At 37.3% G+C, this 18,581-nt stretch overlaps 1 protein-coding gene across 2 annotated transcripts in view; it reads right to left on the bottom strand.

The window, feature by feature from the left end:
* LOC5572364 (sialin) overlaps positions 1-15,284 on the bottom strand; it is a 42,107-nt gene extending 26,823 nt beyond the window's left edge. The window contains exon 1 of one of the 2 annotated variants that reach the window (XM_021851421.1): positions 14,970-15,284. The gene's annotated coding sequence lies outside the window, so the exon portion shown is untranslated. Of the gene's footprint in view, positions 1-12,588; positions 13,034-14,969 lie in introns of those variants that run through there. The other variant, XM_021851423.1, reaches the window with a different exon arrangement.
* Between the last annotated feature and the right edge of the window lie 3,297 nt (positions 15,285-18,581).

The following is an 18,581-nucleotide window of genomic DNA, read 5'->3' as shown; positions in this document are numbered from 1 at the left end:
TGCAATCGATACATCCTCTGATTTACCGTTTAGATGGTGCAATATGTCATCGACTCTGGTAATTATTTAACATTGCTGAAGCAGGTACACAATTATTTCTATAAATAAGAATGTTGTCTATTTCATTTAAATGACAATGTGGACCATTATAATACTGGGGCCCAGATAGCCGTAGCGGTAAACGCGCAGCTATTCAGCATGACCATGCTGAGGGTCGTGGGTTCGAATCCCACTGGTCGAGGATCTTTTCGTAAAGGAAATTTTCTCGATTCCCAGGGCATACAAGTATCTTCGTACCTGCCACACGATATACACATGCAAAAATGGTCAATCGGCAAAGAAAGCTCTCAGTTAATAACTGTGGAAGTGGTCATAAGAACACTAATCTGAGAAGCAGGCTATGCTCCAGTTGGGACGTAACGCCAGAAAGAAGAAGACCATTATAATTTTTAACAAAATCAAACAAAGGGCCTTTGTAGAAGACAGTTTTTGTATATGTGTGTACATATTCCAATCAGTGAAAAATGAACGGTATACGGGCATAGTTTTTAAACATTTCCTAATGCATTTGCGTATTATAGGAACATATTATCAGATATAATCAGACGTAAAATTAACGAAACTTCCATCAACCACTCATTCAACGATCAATTCAAACAATTGCAAACCTCGAAACCTCGTGTTTGACGTTTCACACTAGCGCCTTTTGCAGGCCTTGTTGCACACAACAGGATTTCGTGAAACATGATCACCATATTGTCGCACCGCCACCAAACCGGATCGCGCCAGTGAGACTCGCGGCGCGTCTCAACTCGTTGCATTTTGAAATCAGTTTTTTAGTGTGGCGCTGCATTCTCACTAGGGTTTTGGTACCGTGAGTACCGGTACCGAAAGTACCGGTATTACCGGCCAATTTATAGTACGGAAATACCGGTACTTTCGGTACTGATGAAAAATGTAATAATCGTTTGAATCAATTAAATTTTCACAATAAATTGAACGCAGATTTGGTCAAGTTTGTTGATATCGAACTTTTTAGGACGATCAAGGAACGTTATCTTTTCAGCACTAAAGATGGTTTATCTCCATGGATAAAAATGTTAAAAGCACGAATTATCGATTATCAAATACAAATGATGGTGAATATTAAGTTTTCTGGACAACTAGGTTTCAGGATACTTGTAGTATATTGAAGTTAATATTATCGATCTTGGGAAAGAGGTCGTACCTCTAAGGATGTACCTTGTGGTGTTTCTCATTCTCACCTGAACATGTACACCTTTAAATGGTATAAACCTTGACTGTGCGTCAGACTGACAGTTGGGATAATAACAAAGGAGAATTAGGTTGCTGGCAACGGAGACGGATGGACGGACACAATCTTACAGCTGGCGACGAGGAGAAAAAAAAACGAGGTAAATATACAGTCGGCCGAAATTTTACTGGTTGTGTTGGATTCACCAGATGGAATTGAAGGATTGGTGGAATTTTTGCAAATCTGATATTATTCAGTGCTAGAGGGCAGAGAAATTCTTCTGGAGTTACGCGAGAATTAAGAAGAATTCTTCGGGATTGAACTTTACGAGAATCGGAGTGATTCTCATGGCGTCGGCGGAAATCAATAGGATTTCCCTAGAAAGAAAAGCGAGAATTGATAGAATTCTCCTGGCGGCAAAGTTCGAGAGAAGCAGATTGCTTATCATGGCGATGGCGGAAACGGTCAGGTTTCCCCTGTGTAAATTGCGAGAATTGATAGAATTCTCCGGAGTAAATGTTTAGCATATGGAAATGCCATTTTTTGACCGGAATCAGCAGGATTTCAAGTTGTGAGAAATGATCCGTGTGCAATTTGCTGTCTATGGAAGGGATTTCAAAACAACGATGAAATGAAGCAGAAAAGAACACAGTTATTCTTAATAGAGACAATGCAAAGAACGGTTTAGAGCTGGCGCGTATAATGAGAATTACAATGCACAATAGTGGTGGTATTGTCTGAGTTTGAATGAGTTTGAACTAGCGGTGTTGGAGATGTAGTGGTGAACGTGATTACTTCTCAATCCGGTCGATCGGGTATCCATTCCCGTCAACGCGAACTTGTCTTTTTTTCGAGAAGGAAGTAAAGCCGTAGGTTGTGGCCACAGGCTCCCTGGCGGTCCGTGTTAAGGCTACCAGAAATAAGCAGACGTAAATCTTCAGCTGATTTCAAAGGGTGTCGGTTGGCTAGAAAAAAAAAAAAGAAGTTGCAAGCGCGGAGTAGTGGAACTGATTAATTAATACTGGGCTCATTGTTAGTTTATAGCAATTACACGTCGAGCTGAAATGACGGAAAGGAATGAGTATGTGGACAGATTGCTTATTCAAAGGTTGTCTTTGAACGACTAGTTCTGATGATTGGATTGTTTACTTGATCCAAACAAGTCCGAATTCGAAAACACACAGGCTTCAAAATTATCTAGTTTTTTTCGTCTGTTACGTGTCCTTCCTATTTTCTGATCGTGTTGTGATAGAAGAGAGGGCAAGTAGCGATTGTTGACTGAGTAGTTTCTGGAGCGTCGGCGATGTGAAGCGTACTCAATATATTTCCTACTCCCAATAAGTATGGCTCTCCTGATAAACTAATGACGGACGCTTCGATGATGATAGGAAAACACTACGATCCAACGTATTTCGATAATCCATGCGATGAGAAGAAGAGAGGTTCCTTGATACTAAATTATTATAGTTAGTTAAAAGTATGTGTTTTAGTAATTTTAAAATGATATGGAATAGTTGATTTGGGCAGGAATTTCGGTCAACCTTCACTACATCCATAGGTAGATTTTGAAGGTTTAATAGTTCTTTTGGTCTTCATGGATGGAAGAGCCTGTGTAGTCAGTTTAGATATGCTGATCGGTGTAATACGGTAGTTGTATCTTTGTGCTACTGTTGACGTTAGAAATTGGTAGTACCCAACAATGACGGTAATTCAACAGCCCACATTGCTGTAACGGTAAACGCGTAGTTATTCATGCGGGTTCGAAACTCGCCAATCGAAGGTCTTTTAGAGTTGTCCCTAAAGAGAGAATTCCAAAAGTTGGGTTTATCTCTGGGTATAAGAGTACTTTCATGCATGCCAAGAAAAAAAAATGGTTAAATGGCTGTGAAACCTCTCAGTTAATAACTGAGGACAATAAAACTAAGTATATAAACAGGCGCTGGCTTAGTTGGATTGTTGAATCCGGAAAAGGGGGTAAACCGTCAGGTGAAGCAAATAAACTTTCGCTAAAAGGCGTGAAGAAATAGATGAAATTAGTTAACTATAAAGAAAATAGGAAGTATGGTCCGGTCAACCAGTCAGTAATCTTCGATAAGGATCGATACCGATTCGGTTTGAATCGTTGGCTGGACAAAGATTTATTGAGAATCTTGGTGGGGGTGCTTGATGATAAAGCTGAATAATTGGATTATATTTTTTGGTCTTCTCGTGAGATAACTTCTGACTGCAGAAAATCAGGAGATTTCTATTACATGAGTAAAATGGGCTCCACGTGGAAGAGTCGAAGCAGATTTAGGATTTTAGTTCTTATGCATAACGTCTCATGTTTGAAATTGACGGAACATGTCCATGGATTGTCATATATGCTACGAAAATTACGATAAGATTAATTTTAAATACAATACTGAGAATAGCGTTGAACACTCGTTTCTGAATTTTAGATTCAAGCCAACCGGAATATATATATATAATATCGCTCTCTAAGAAGCCTAGAAAATGGAACATGGATAGAATGACTGATTTAATGGATTTTTGATACTTGAAGAACAACTAGGAACAAGGTGCAGGATTTGAAGCAGTGTTGGGATGTGCAGGATAGCCAGAAGTCATCTGCTTTCATGGGAGATCATTGTCTGTTTTTGGAACATTTATTCCAAGTTTTGAATTGGATAATAATACTGAAATACATAGTAGACGTGTTCCAGCATGAGGAGTGGGGTCTATACCAGTGAATGCATGGTTGGTACGTTGTCTTGTTTAGTTGTCCATAACTATGAGCGGCTCACCTTCGCATTGGATTTGATTGGTGGAACGAAATAGTGTTGCAAACAAAAAAAAACTGGCTAATTAGCGTGAAATAAGACTGAACATGCGTTGATGAAATTTATTTCAAGATGAATACATGCAGAATTTACATTAGTTTACAGAGTAGTTACCAACAAGTAACAGCTTGAAGTATTTATTTAGTTCGAATGTTTCAGTAACCTTTGTGTAAACAAAATGGTGAACTACAGATAGAGGATTGCAGACGTGCTCCTGCAAAACAGGCAATTTAAATACGGGCCTTCCTTAGCCGAGTGGTTAGAATCCGCGGCTACTAAACAAAGCCATGCTGAAGGTGTCTGGGTTCGATTCCCGGTTGGTCCAGGATCTTTTCGTAATAGAAATTTCTTTGGCTTCCCTGTGCATAGAGTATCATCGTACTTGCCGCACGATATACGAATGCAAAAATGGCAACTTAGGCGAAGAAAGCTCTCAGTTAATAACTGCGGAAGTGCTCTTAGAACACTACGCTGATTAGCCGGCTCTGTCCCACGTTAATACCAAGAAGAAGAAGAAAAAGAAACACGTCGCTGGAGCACTAAACTACAAAATGATCGCTAGTCTAGCGACGTGACGGTTGAGCGACATTAGAGCGATGACTTCGATGCACAATGAAACACAAAGTTATATATGGCATTTAAACGTCACTAAGTGCTTAAAGTATTTGTAAATGATGGCTTGATAGCTTGATGAGCAAGATTCAATATGCTGAAGTATAATCAAATGCAGTAGAAGATAAAAAGTATTGTTGAACTCCTCAACTTAATAATGAACAGTGTTCAATCTTTTTTAGCATTCGTCACGAAGAATGGATTTATTGAAGCGTGTCAGGACTTAAGGATGTTACACAGATTTTTGTAGCAGTAGACTTTAAAAACATTTTTAAAGTTACATATTTATGTGAAGATGCGTGTTGTTAAAATGACATATGAAAATCTTGAGTAAGTTAGTTCAAGTAATATTGTTAGATTGTTTTGATATTCACAAGTCAATATTACACCATGGCCTATAATCTTCTAAGTGGTTCTGCATCTATTGACAGTCAGTTCACTAGAAAAGCGATGAATCATATATTTTGTATAGTTTTGTACTAAGAAGTATGCGCTTGGAATATTGTGTGAAGTTTATGGATCCTAAATATTATGTTTTTGAAAAACAAACAAGGAAGAGTATTAGAGTAGACTACAGACTTAGTGAGCTAGTACTACAAGGTTATGTCGTTATTATTAGATAAATGCATATAGTGAATAACCAAATGAACTTGTTCATAATGCATAGTTTATAGTTCAAACAATGGTAGAGACTGTAACAATTCACAGTTAGGGGTAATCGGTGCTTCATTACCTATAATATGGATAGAGCGTCGATAAACCGATATAAATGTTCAGATAATGATAGCCTTTTGAAATTTAGGAGGCTTCAATCATTTCAACAAAATCAAAGGAGGTAACAGTGACTAAACTTTGTTTGTGGATTTGTAATAACTCAGAGACTGCTATAAAACAAGAGAATATTTGAATGCCAGATTCAAAATAAGTGAGGTACATACATTTCTATCTAAGTCCTTGTTCAGTAAGCTTGTTTGCATTTTTATTGAAAAGGGGAGATTGTAGTATATTGAAGTTAATATTATCGATCTTGGGAAAGAGGTCGTACCTCTAAGGATGTACCTTGTGGTGTTTCTCATTCTCACCTGAACATGTACACCTTTAAATGGTATAAACCTTGACTGTGCGTCAGACTGACAGTTGGGATAATAACAAAGGAGAATTAGGTTGCTGGCAACGGAGACGGATGGACGGACACAATCTTACAATACTGAAGCATTAAAGGTGCTTCAATTATGGTACAAAGATTGATAAAAATTGTTCTTACTTATATTTGAATTACGAGTCTCTCAAGTTAAAAGCGAAATATTTATTAACACTTCACGATGCATGGACAAAACTTTGAGCAACTTTTGGATAGGCCCAGAAAATTAATGTCTGAAAACTTTGTTACTGCAATACGCACACGTATGGCAGTTAAACATTGAACTTGGAACATGCTTTGCATTTTTAAATCAAACTTTTTGAATGAAAAGCAAGGTGATAACATGAAAATCGTCTATAAACCGTTGATTATGAACGATTTTTCGACTCACATAAAATATTACACATGACATCTGCAACTTTTTCGAATATCCTATAAAACGGACAACTGTGGATGGTAAAAGGATAGATTTGAATGAATGGTGTCCACCATACCAGACAAAACTTGTATTTAAACTCATGTATTAGTTTATTTCATGAGTTTGAAAGGTCTACTCATTACTATATTAGGACCATTTTATGTTAGTGTTTTAATGTACAAAATATTATTCATTCAGCTTCAACAAACATGTTTTAATTGACGACCTAGAAAAAAATGTGATTTTTTGTCTGACACTGTATGCTTTATATTTATTGCTAAGAAAATCTTCCAGTAGCGGTATTTTACCGGTACTACCGGTACTGAGTGTTAGAGTACCGTAGAACCGGTACTAGTCAAAAGGGGTCGGTACTAGGAACCCTAATTCTCACGATTTTTATGAATTAGTTGTGACGCTCGGGGACCGAGAAAACAATAATGTTAAATAAATGTGGGTCTTGATTTAAACCGGATGCATAATAAGGTAACACAGCATAACAAAAATGACATTTTTGCTTGTCTCAAGGATCAAATTACGTGTCTCTAGTAGATTTGGGATTGCTGCATCTTAAGCCGTTCTCAGAAATGTTCCATTATCCACTAAGCATGCAAAATATGACTTTAACTTTCATTTTAAATACAATTCGGTTGAAATCGCACGATCAAATTCAGATTAAATCGATTTTTCTAACATGCTTACAGTTTCCAAACAAAATTCTTCGATTCTCTGATATGGATTAATACAATACTTTTCGAAATCATCAAAAAATAACTTTTGAGCATCAACAGTATTATGAACTTAGTTGATAATAATTGTTATGCACATGAAGTTTAAAGTCTGCGAATAAATTGCCACATAATCTGGCAAACTTGTATGCAAGTTGACTGAAATAGTCAAATTTTGTATTTTCACTCAATATCTCAAAAACTAGACCTGTTATGGAAATTTTGAAAACGGCAATGAATTTAGCGACCTTTAATTTGGCAAATAGCGATATTTTGGTGCTTGAGACGAAAACGTGTTCCGTAGTGATAATGGAGTGAAATGAGCGGTGGATTTTGTTCTATGTCTGTTTATCCGTGGACTTATTATGCTACAGTTCATGTCAAAACGGTCCAAGTCTATGGATCTGAGCTCTTTTATTCGTTGAATCACTACTTCGGTGAATGTCAAAATAAATATGTATGGCTTTAACAGTGGATCCCAAATGTTGTACAGAACAAGTGCGTGTTCATTTTGTTATCTAATTAGGAAAATCACACATGCTGCTAGGTTATTAAACGCTTGGATGTGTATGATAATAGCATATTACATTTGTAAAACATGCAGTGGTGTTTATCGATTGTAATAGATTGTAATAGTTTAGCCGAAGCCAAACATAACCGCAAGATAAATACCCATTCAAATTCCCAAGACTTTGTTATACTCATCATAATCCTCATTAAGAATTGATGGAATATTCATCACATTGATGTATTGTGGGTACTGCAAGTATATTTTGTCCATCTCGCAAGAAAACTGTATAAACTGTACAATAATGCCACATCAAGAGTTGATTATTTCCGGTCAATGATCGTGTCTATTGTCTATTCCAATATATTTGAACAAAATCAGCATTGCATTTAATTGAAATTGATTGGTGCAATACTGGTTTTGTAAATCATGTTCAGCTCAAAAATATGGGTGTAATTTTGAAATATTTGAAATTGACCCGTATTTAAACATTAAGGTTCACTGAAACAAGCATTGCAGTAATGAAAACCATGAACAAGTTTTTAAATTTACTATTCCAACCAAGATTGAGCTATGATACACGCTTTTTATTTGCGTTTTGTTCCATCTCAATCCATGACAATCGCCAAATCCTCGGTTCAATTCTGGCCTGCTGCAAGTTTTTAACCATGATATAGGCATTTTTACTATCGGAAAGGTGCCATGGTAAAATTGAAAACACAAACCGTTCGAAATAGATGCGAATTTAGTCTGCACAAATCAAGTGGCGTTGTGTATTTAATTTAACCCTCTGATATAGTATTTTCAACCGCAACGCGTTCTGTTCGATAAGTATAGGGTAAATCGGGGAAATAATCAAATATTTCAATATTTAGATTGTTTATTTGTTGTTGTTTAAAAATACAAAAAAATTGTTATGAAATATTCAAAATCAAAACAAAAACCGCATTTCTAATATTTTTGAAAAATTTCATCATAGAATCTTGATAGGATGTTTGGGACAAAGTTTCAGGATGGAGAAATTTTTAATAAAGAACAACTTTTGATACATTTTCAAAATTTTATTTTATTATCAAAAAAAAACTTTTAAGGATAGGTTGTTGAAGTCCTATTTTGCATGTTTGCTGGATTAGCTTACAAAAAAGTTTGTTAAATCATACTTAAAATTTCATGTAAACATCAATGAAACTAGTGTTTTATACAACTTTGTCGACCTGTAGCTAAAAATTGTAACGTGCAGGGACATTTCTGAAAAAGTCATTAGATTTAGCAGCCCCAAATCAACTAGAGACACATAATTTAATCCTTGAGACACGCAAAAGTGTAATTTTTGTTACACTGTGTAATCTTGAAGTCATTCTAAACAATAATGATTATCATGATAATTTCTCTAAAAGTATCCATTTTGAAATATATTAAGTTTAATGCAATAAATGATTATCTTTATAATAAAATAGACCATTTTTATTATTTATTCGCGATTCCCCATTAAGAACAATACGGTTTCGAGAGAATAGGCCATATATATCCGACGATGTATGTGTCAAATGTACAATGTACATCTCATACATCCGAAGGAGGTTTAGACTACGAAATGAGAACATGGGGCTTGTAGGTTGAAGCGCCCATCTAGCAAATAGGGAGTCTTTCTTTTCGCAGTTTCATTTTCAATTTGTAATTTGACAACCTTACAACAGTAAAATTCCTTAGGCTATAATAGCCTAGAACAGCGGTCGTCAGATCGTGCCCCGCGACAGATTTAAAGATTTGTACCGATGTCTGGAAATATCTCAACATTTTGCTTAAATTTTTTAAAGAACATTAAAGAACAAAACAACCGATCACGCTGAAAATTTGATCAATAATTAGTGACCCATTGGTTTCGGCCAATCGATCGAATTTTCATTGAGGACCACTGTTTTGTTCTTTAGTTTTATACACACGGTGTCAAAATTTTGATTATATTGAAATTTCATGTACCTCGCATATTTTTTTACGAAATTTTGTAAAACATATTCTGTCGTCCAAAATGTCTCCATACATTTTCTATGGGACAGTCTTAGCTGCAAAATTCCAATCCTTTGAGTTAAAGAAATCCAAGTTTCTTCGACAGAATATATTTGAAGCTTACACGATTTTATCAAATTTATGAATATAAGTGCTGAATTTGCGGTTGACCCTTTTAAACACATTACTAAAAACTCTATACAGAAATATTTCGCTACAAAACCTCGCTCAGTTGTTCGAATTAAAATATAAGTCGGAAAATTTCATAATCAAGTCAATTTTGTCGTTTTCATGCCGCGAATTTCGAAATATTAGATGAAAAACCTAATAAAAATTCATTTAGATATCTTATTGTCATAGTTGAAGTCAGTTCAAGATCGTTAAACATTAAGCTGCACATTTTCATATTTTTTCATTTCAGGCTTATTAAATTGTTCAGCTTTGTAAGTTCTAACATTCATAATGGGCTTCACAACGTTAATCACATAAGTCGCCTAAACATCATTAGTTATAAAATTCATTATTGCATATGCCGTTTTTAAAAGGTTGTCTAAACAACTAGTTTTTTTTTTAAATCAAACCGACCAAAACTAAATCAAATCAAACCAAATCTGAGCAACAAAATTCATAGGCATGAAAAAACAGTCAAATACATGGAAAATGCCCATAGTTTAATATTTCCACATCCAGTTGATCGTCTACAGCCAGGGCAGATTAAAAAAAAATGTTTTTTTCTCTCATAACATGTAAAAAAATAGTATGAAAATACCTAACTACATACAAGTTATCGCGGGTTAAAATTGGTTTTGGAGTAAAATACGGTTCTTACGTCACATGGGATTGAATATAATCTTATGGCCGTGTTTTTCTCAATTGGTCGGCATCAAGTCAGAGTGAAACAAGTGACATTGTTCATATTTTCAAAAAAAATATTGCTTAAAGTCTAAACACTTGCATTTTTTAAGCTCGTGATCAATTCAGTTCTATATTTCCACACATCTTTGTGTTACTTCCAAACGATATAATACGAAGTGATAATTATGGAAAAACATATTCCAAACCTCTAGTTAAACGATTTTTTATGTACTAAGGACACTTGGTCCACTCTGACTGAACTAAAGAACACCGTTCACTGAATTAATTCACTCTGACTGAACAATTTCTTGTAAAATAACAATCATTTTTTGTTTGCATAGTCAAGCTGGGCTCATATCTTTAAGATAAACAGAATACCAACATCCTTTTACATCAGTATTGTAAGTTCTTCAAGTATCCATATCTTCAATTCCGAAACCAGTAAATTTACGAAAGCTTGAAAATTAAAGTTTCGCTAGTTCAAGGCCTTAAAGACCAGAAATATTCAAATACACGTTTTATCAGAGTGAATCAAGTGAAAATCTTGTATACCGGTCAAAATAAACTGGTCCAATAAGCAGGTTCTAGGATATTCCATACAGACCAAAAACTTGTATCGGACTCTGGAATCGACTTAAGAAAATGCAATAATAATCAATCAGTTCATTGGGTTTTGACACTTGATCCGCTCTGTCTGTACAAAAATTGTTGAAATTTCTTATCAATTATCCAAATATGGGATGGTACACAAATTATGTCAAGCTAAATTTCAACTTTTTCGACCCCCTCCCCCACGTGTAACGCTTTTCGTATGAGTTCTACGAAAATTTTGTAAGGCATGTCACATTCGGCTTGACCCCCCCCCCCTTGGAACGTGACATAATTTTTGTATGACCCCTATGGTGAATGATCAGAAATCTAAATCAGATGCATGGAATTATGCAATATTAATAACTTTATATTGATGGATGAGAAGAAGAATCATTCCATGTCGAAAAATCTGAGAAGTCACTTGAAATGTCTTCCATTTTCTTGCATTGCATTCCTTGCACTGACCGTTTTTGTTCTTATGGTAAAAAGCACTTGGTTCACTCTAATTGCATACTTTTGTCGGTATTGCTGATCATCCATAGTAAATTTGTTATCACATCTATTGCAGTTTACAATATTCTTAAAATCTGATCAAAGTGAAATGGAGCTTAGGTAATTTTGCAACTAATGATATGATATAATAATCCGTTTTTCCCAAGTTTTGTACTTGGTCCACTCTGACTTAACGCCGACTGATTGAAGCTCAAATACCTTCTATGACGACCTTACATGTGCAGGAATCGCACAATTTTCGCATGTTTCATCTAATATTTTTAAATATAATTACGTGCGTTTTTTCAATTTTTTACTGAAGGTTGAAATGATCCATTTCAAAATTTGAAGTAATTTAAAAATGTCAATCCAGATCCCAAATACAAGTTCTGCACGAATTCTTCGTTCGGTTTGTTCGAGGATTGTCGCGTGCCAATCTCACGTATCCACATCACATGCTTAGCATTCAGCAAGAGCTCGCCAGCATACGTGAATGTTTGGAAACCTGCTTTAGTTAAACAAACAAATAACATTACCCAATGGACCAATAATAATGACCGTCAGTAGAAAACGGTAGCAAATAAACACTCCCGTGCAAAAGTTTGTGTTCGCCCCTCAAAAACATACAAATGTGATTTGCCCATATTTCTGGGATTACACACGTAATTGGAATTATCTATGGAATGAGCCATCTATCTATGGAATGGAATGAGGCAATGAATTAATCTTAATTCGTAGTTATTTCGACAAAAACATTATCTGAATTTCGTTTACAAAATTTTTACTTAACTTTGTGACATTTTTTGAAAGTTACCCTGAAAAATATATCTAGTTATTAACGTTTAAATAGGTAACCTATAGACTATTGGAATCGGTTAAAAAAAGGCAGATATATTGACAAAAATGATTTGCATGCGTCTCAGGTGATCCCAAACTTTTTCAAGATACATAAAATATCTACGAAGCCATTCGTGATCAAACGTCAACATCCCGCCGCAAAATCGCTAGTGTCTGGAGGTGATGTTTACTTCCAAATTGTGAAATCATCAGATCCAACTTAGTTCTAATACCCTCCGTTATATGAATTATGGTGGCGCATCGATCGTCGCAAGTTTCTCGTTAAACAGTCAATACAGATTTGCAATTAGACGTGTAATCTCACCTGCGTTTTTGAATGCTTTTAAAGGGTGATCCCAAAATTTTGATCGGGAGTGTAGGCCTCAACGAGAAAGTTGTTTACCACTATCAGCAGCGAATGTAACTTTTTTTTTGAAATTGTTATGCTCATCGTTCCCTCCGCTCTGAAGTTGCTCCACCATAAGTGGCAACGGCAGGTGCTGATAAGTTCTGCACAAGTGTCATCGGCACCTTTTCACACATTCTTGGAACATGGCGTGCACATCTGATCTTGGCACTGCAACTTATCAACCCGTTTCACCGGGTCTCAATTTGTATGCGCACTGATCGCGGTTGAGAACAAGTTCAGCTCAGCACCAGCATGTTTCTGTTCGGTCATGAGCCAAATGCAATCGACCTTTTCAATTTCGAGTGATATGCGGAGGCTGTTCTGTTAGTGTTTTATTAACTGTCTGTGAAGGTTATTGTTTGCACTCGTTGAGGTTTAATAAATTAACTGATATTTTCACACGGTATCTCCGATAATCTCGATCTGCTGGAGTTAGCCTCCCATCAACACTATTGTTATCTACATATCGTCTGCCGATAGATCAGGTTTACTTTTTTGGCGCTCGGGAATGGTATGGAAATCGATTTTAAAAAGTTGTCTCATGCTTAGAAGCCAAGTAGAGTTCCAATATTCTGACGAAAATACTAAACAATGCACTATGGTTCAGAAGGTAGATTTATGCGAAAGTGGGCATTTTGAGCTTAAGATTGAAACATTAGACATAAACGGTCTTCAAAGGTGTAACTCCAGTAAAATGCCTTGAAAAAAAACAATGTTATTAGTAAAATATCAATAACTTTTAAACTAAAATAGATGTCAACAATCTTTTTGCTTGTAAATTTGCGTTTCTATGAGTTTTAAAAGTTGCAACGGGTTTTTGTCTAAAATTATTAATAATATTATTCGACATTTGTTCCAATGTTTCAACATTGGATATTCTATGTAACTCATTAGTACTATACCAGGGAGGAAGCTTCAGAATCATTTTCAAAATTTAATTTCAAATCCTCTGCTGACCTTTTTTTCTGGTCCATATTGGTACAGTATACAACATGGCTGGCCTGAAGATTTGTTTGAAGATCAAAAGCTTGTTCTTAAGACATAGTTTCGATTTTATGTTAATAAGTGGATACAGACATTTTTTATATATATATATATATATATATATATATATATATATATATATATATATATATATATATATATATATATATATATATATATATATATATATATATATATATATATATATATATATATATATATATATATATATATATATATATATACATATATATATATATATATATATATATATATATATATATATGTTAAATTTGGCTTGAATGCCCTCAATGTGTTTTTTGAAAGTAAAATTTTTATCTAGCATGAGGCCTAGATACTTAACTTCATCTGACCAATTTATTACATTGGAAGCATTACGACTTTTTTCAGTCCCGTTAATAGTTTGCCTTAGAAGTTTCAATCTTTAATAAATTATGTCAAAAATAGGCCGAAAAATTCCCAACTTTGGGAACGCAGTTAGTCGTTCTCAAACATACAAAGCTGTGGATGCAAAATAATTTTTTATTGGCAGAATTCAATCACTCTTTTTTATCATGATTTTTGTAGAAAAACTAAAAAGTCAATGTTATTTTTTTACAGCGTTGTTGTCGAGATCCTTAGGGATCCGCTCATCACCCCTCACAGAAAAAAAACATAAAATTAACACTCAAAGCAACCATATTCCTATAAAAATCCACCGGGGGAACTTCGATTGCATTGTTAGTCAGCAGTTTCAGGCAAAATATTTGGTTTGAGGCGCATAAATACAGATATTTCAACAGTTTTGTAGATGAAACCACATAAGAGGGTCCATAATACGCATTTCCAGGTGGGTCCATAATAGGCACGTCGGCAGCGAGCCGGATTACATGGGAATCAAATGGAGGGTCCATAATACGCAACGTCAAATTTGTAAACAATCCTATTATGGACCCCGGGAGGGTCTCAACGACAAGAGTTTTCCAAATGTATATTTCTTTGGGAAAATCGTATGATTTTGTATGTTGCATAGGTGTACTGTGAATTAAAGACATTGAACTTGTTATTAGACTCCACAAAACGTATATCCGCCTGAGATATAATTGCGGAAAGGCGTCGAGAATGAATTTCAGCTACTAAGGGGTTCATTACTAGCATTGACACCCTAGATCGATTAACGATGTCTAGATAGCATTCTTTACAAAGTATACACTTTACAAGCATTCGTCGAACAATCAACAATAAACAGTTAATCACAGTTTTGAGCCGGATATCGGAGAATTATCGTCATGACGCACACCCACTCAACGTACATTTTCAATAACAATTCGGCACTGCTTCCATTGCGTTCCACCCTTTGGCCAATCCGACGAAAACACGAAACTCGATCGCTCTACCGGCAGAGCAGCAGCAATACGGGAAGCGTTCACGCACGACGACTGATCGAAGCGGACTACTGTCGTCTGATTGCGGCAACTCGGCCGCTCTCGGTTAAAAGAGCTGATAAAGTGATCTGCAAACTGCCTAGTGGTATGTTACTTCCCACTGCAAAAGATCGCAGTCCAATGTAGACGACCACGATCTTAACGTTAACCGATTGGCTTGCGCGCCTCAACTGATGGATGGTTGTTGGTTCGCTACGGGTGATCAGTAGCGACAGTAACAGCACAGACAAACAGACGTAACACTTGGAATGGTTTTTAATAAAATCCATTGCTCACTTCACACAATCATCATCTGGTGGTCTTGTTGCCCGACACAAAATTCTGTGCAACAAGATCTACAGATGGCGCTGGTGTCAAGTGTGAAACTTCAAAACGGGAAAGAAAACGCGACCCTCTGGTTGTGGTTGTGATCAATGGAAATCTGGCAGCGTCTGTTTGTCTGTGGTAACAGCCCGAAAGCGAAGTTCCTATGTATGATGGTGATAGAGCATGATTGAATGGGGACATAAATTGAAAAGCAATGCGACAAGTGAGTCGCAAAAAATGCGGATCGTTCGAGTTCATCCAGATCAATAGAAAAGAATGATGATGTGTTGTTTTGTGTTGTATTTTTGATTGACACCACAGGCTGCCAATTGTTGAATAGTTTCCTTATCATACGACTGTTAGGCGCCGTTATTTCCATTTCAAGGCGATTATTCTTATATTTTCCAATTATTATGACCTGTGTTTTGAATGTGTAATAAATTGATTGTCTGACCCATAGTATCATGGTGTAGCATATCGGAAGAAGTATACATTTAGGCGTTTTCAATGCCCAAGTCAAAGTATACAACACAGTGGAAGTGCAAATTTGAAGTCTGATTTGTATTATACTATACCTATCAACATAATTGAGTTTAAGTTAGCAGGAAGCAAGCTCCACCACGAGCCCCCTGGGAACGATGATTCAGCAATCCGAATTTGCCGGTTTCGTTGCTATCGCCAAACACTTAGCGTCTTCGCCAAAGTGGTATTATAATGTTTGTTTATTCTCCAATTAGGAAAACGACACAGTTTCACGTCGTCGTCGGGCAGCACGGGGTAGTCGAAAGCATCAAGTGGAACAAATTGGCTGGATAAATTGTACGGGGTTAGGGATACGCAGCGATGAAGCATGTTTGCGTTGAACGCGAATTGGATCCTGATCTGAATCTGAATCGTTTTGGAAAGCTTTCCATGCATCTTTCAGTACAAGCTTTGAGTTATTGCGATTTTTTGAGGAAGCTGAATGGCATTTACACTTATTGTAATTATCAAAAGATATTGTTCTGGCAGCCCTGCCGCCCCGATGAGACGTGAGATGTGAGCGCCCGTTGACAGTAAGAGGTGAGATAGAAGGAGAAAGAGAGATGACAGATGGTAGGACTGTCATCGGATCGATAGCATAAGTAAATAAAAATAACTCAAAAATCAGAAGTAGTGAAAGGAAATTAAAGGTGCGAAAAATTCTTGAGCGCGAAGATTTGCTTTTGGAAATAAGTATCCTGAAGATTAGTTGTACCGAAATAGTTCGCCGAGAAGTGTTAGACGATTTCTACAATAATCAAAACGGATAGATTTCAACTGTAAGTAATAGACAGGATAGAAATAGAACATACGAAACAAAACTTGCATATCCCCCGTTTAGTGAGACGTCGACTTGAGGGTTAGACTTTCGGACGTTAGAAAGACAAGAACGATACGAGTTAACCTACATACCACGGGACTATCAGGTAAAACATAGATTAGGAATAAATAAATAAAATTAGTGAGATTGTTAATTTTATAACAGATAAAGGACGAAAGACGTTGACCACAAACGACAGCCGGTTAAGTGGATAGTACCACCGGAAAACTGTAAGTGGTTAGTGATTAGGGTGGACCAGAAAATACTATATTACATAATTATAATTTGGTAGGAATTTGTGCGAAGGACATTGTTCGGAAAGGAAGAAAGGAAGCCTGATTGTGAAGGCAAACTAAAATTGTAAGTGGGCTTATTTATCCTAAATGTTATGTCGTGAATTTGTGTAAATACTAAAATGAAAATTTATTATTTAAAATTGCAGTTTGATCTGCCTGAAATAAAACGGGCTGATTCACAGAAATTGTTTGTGCCGTCAACTTGATCCGAACAAAATCAAAAATTTTAGATCGGATTCTTCGAGATGGCTTCCTCACCTTCCAAGAACGAGCTATGTTTGTTCTGCTCGATGTCGGAGTCAATGTCTGAGGACGTTGACTGGGTCCAATGTGGGAAATGTAAACACTGGGCACATTTTTCGTGCGCTGGTGTTGACCAAGGGATTGTCAATAGTCATTGGCTTTGCCCACAGTGTGTCCCTAGTAGTGTTCAGCAGCTGAGAGTTCCTGATGCGACCGACAAGAAGAGGAGTAAGAAGTCCGGCAAGAAAAGCGATGGAGGGTCCGATCAGGGAGTTGGTTCCGACGTTGATCCAGTTGAGAAGCAGTTGGAAGAGGAACAACTAGCCAAGGAGAAGGCCTTCGCGAAGCAGATGGCGGCGCGGAAGAAGTTACTCGCTCGGCAGAAGGCGTGGAAGGAAGAGCAGCTGAAGCAAGAACGGGAGATGCGTGAGCTGGAACTCCAGGTTCAACGCGAGATGGAGGAGCAACAGTTGCAGCACGAGCAAGAGATGCTAGATGCTCAACTGGCTGCGGAGAGGGATTTTGTGAGGAAGCGGGATGCGATCCGGAAGCAGTTTGCTAGCAGCGTTAATAGGGTCAACGCGTTGAAGGACCAAGAAGGCGCTGTTGGTGGAGCTTCGGCAGACAATCCGAAGCAGAAAGTGCACGAGTGGCGGGGAGCGTATGCCAAAGGCGATCCGCTGCGAGCGGAGTCAAAGAAAGTCGAGAAGCCGAAACTGATGAAGAAGGTGCGGGAAGTGGTCGAGACCGATTCGGAATCAAGCGACGAAGAAGAAAGCAGCGATTCGTCGGAGGATCGAGTGAAAAGTAGCCGTCATAGCAACAAAGCCGGCAACGGGCCGGGGCGAAGCGTTGGTCGAAGCTCGAGATGTAGCGAAGTTGGCGATAGGTCGGAGCGAGCCGTCGGCCGAATTACGAGAGAGCAGCTGGCCGCTCGAAAAGCGGTGTCGCAGCACCTTCCGAAGTTTCGTGGAGAAGCGGAAGTTTGGCCGCTATTCATCAGCAGCTTCGAACACACCACAGCGGCGTGTGGATTCACAAATTTGGAGAATCTGAAGCGGCTACAGGACTGTCTGCAAGGAGACGCGCTCGAGGCAGTTAGGAGCCGATTAGTTCTGCCCGATTCAGTTCCGGATGTGATTCGGGACCTTCGAAGCCTGTTCGGGAAGCCCGAGAAGCTATTGAAGACGATGCTGACGAAGGTGAGGAGCACTCCAGCGCCGAGAGCTGATCGGCTGGAGACGTTTATAAATTTTGGTATCACGGTGAAGCAACTGTGCGACCATTTAGAAG

This window comes from Aedes aegypti, chromosome 3 (genome assembly GCF_002204515.2).
Source record: "Aedes aegypti strain LVP_AGWG chromosome 3, AaegL5.0 Primary Assembly, whole genome shotgun sequence".
Classification (NCBI taxonomy): domain Eukaryota; kingdom Metazoa; phylum Arthropoda; class Insecta; order Diptera; family Culicidae; genus Aedes; species Aedes aegypti.
This window is presented reverse-complemented; position numbering and strand designations above follow the sequence as displayed.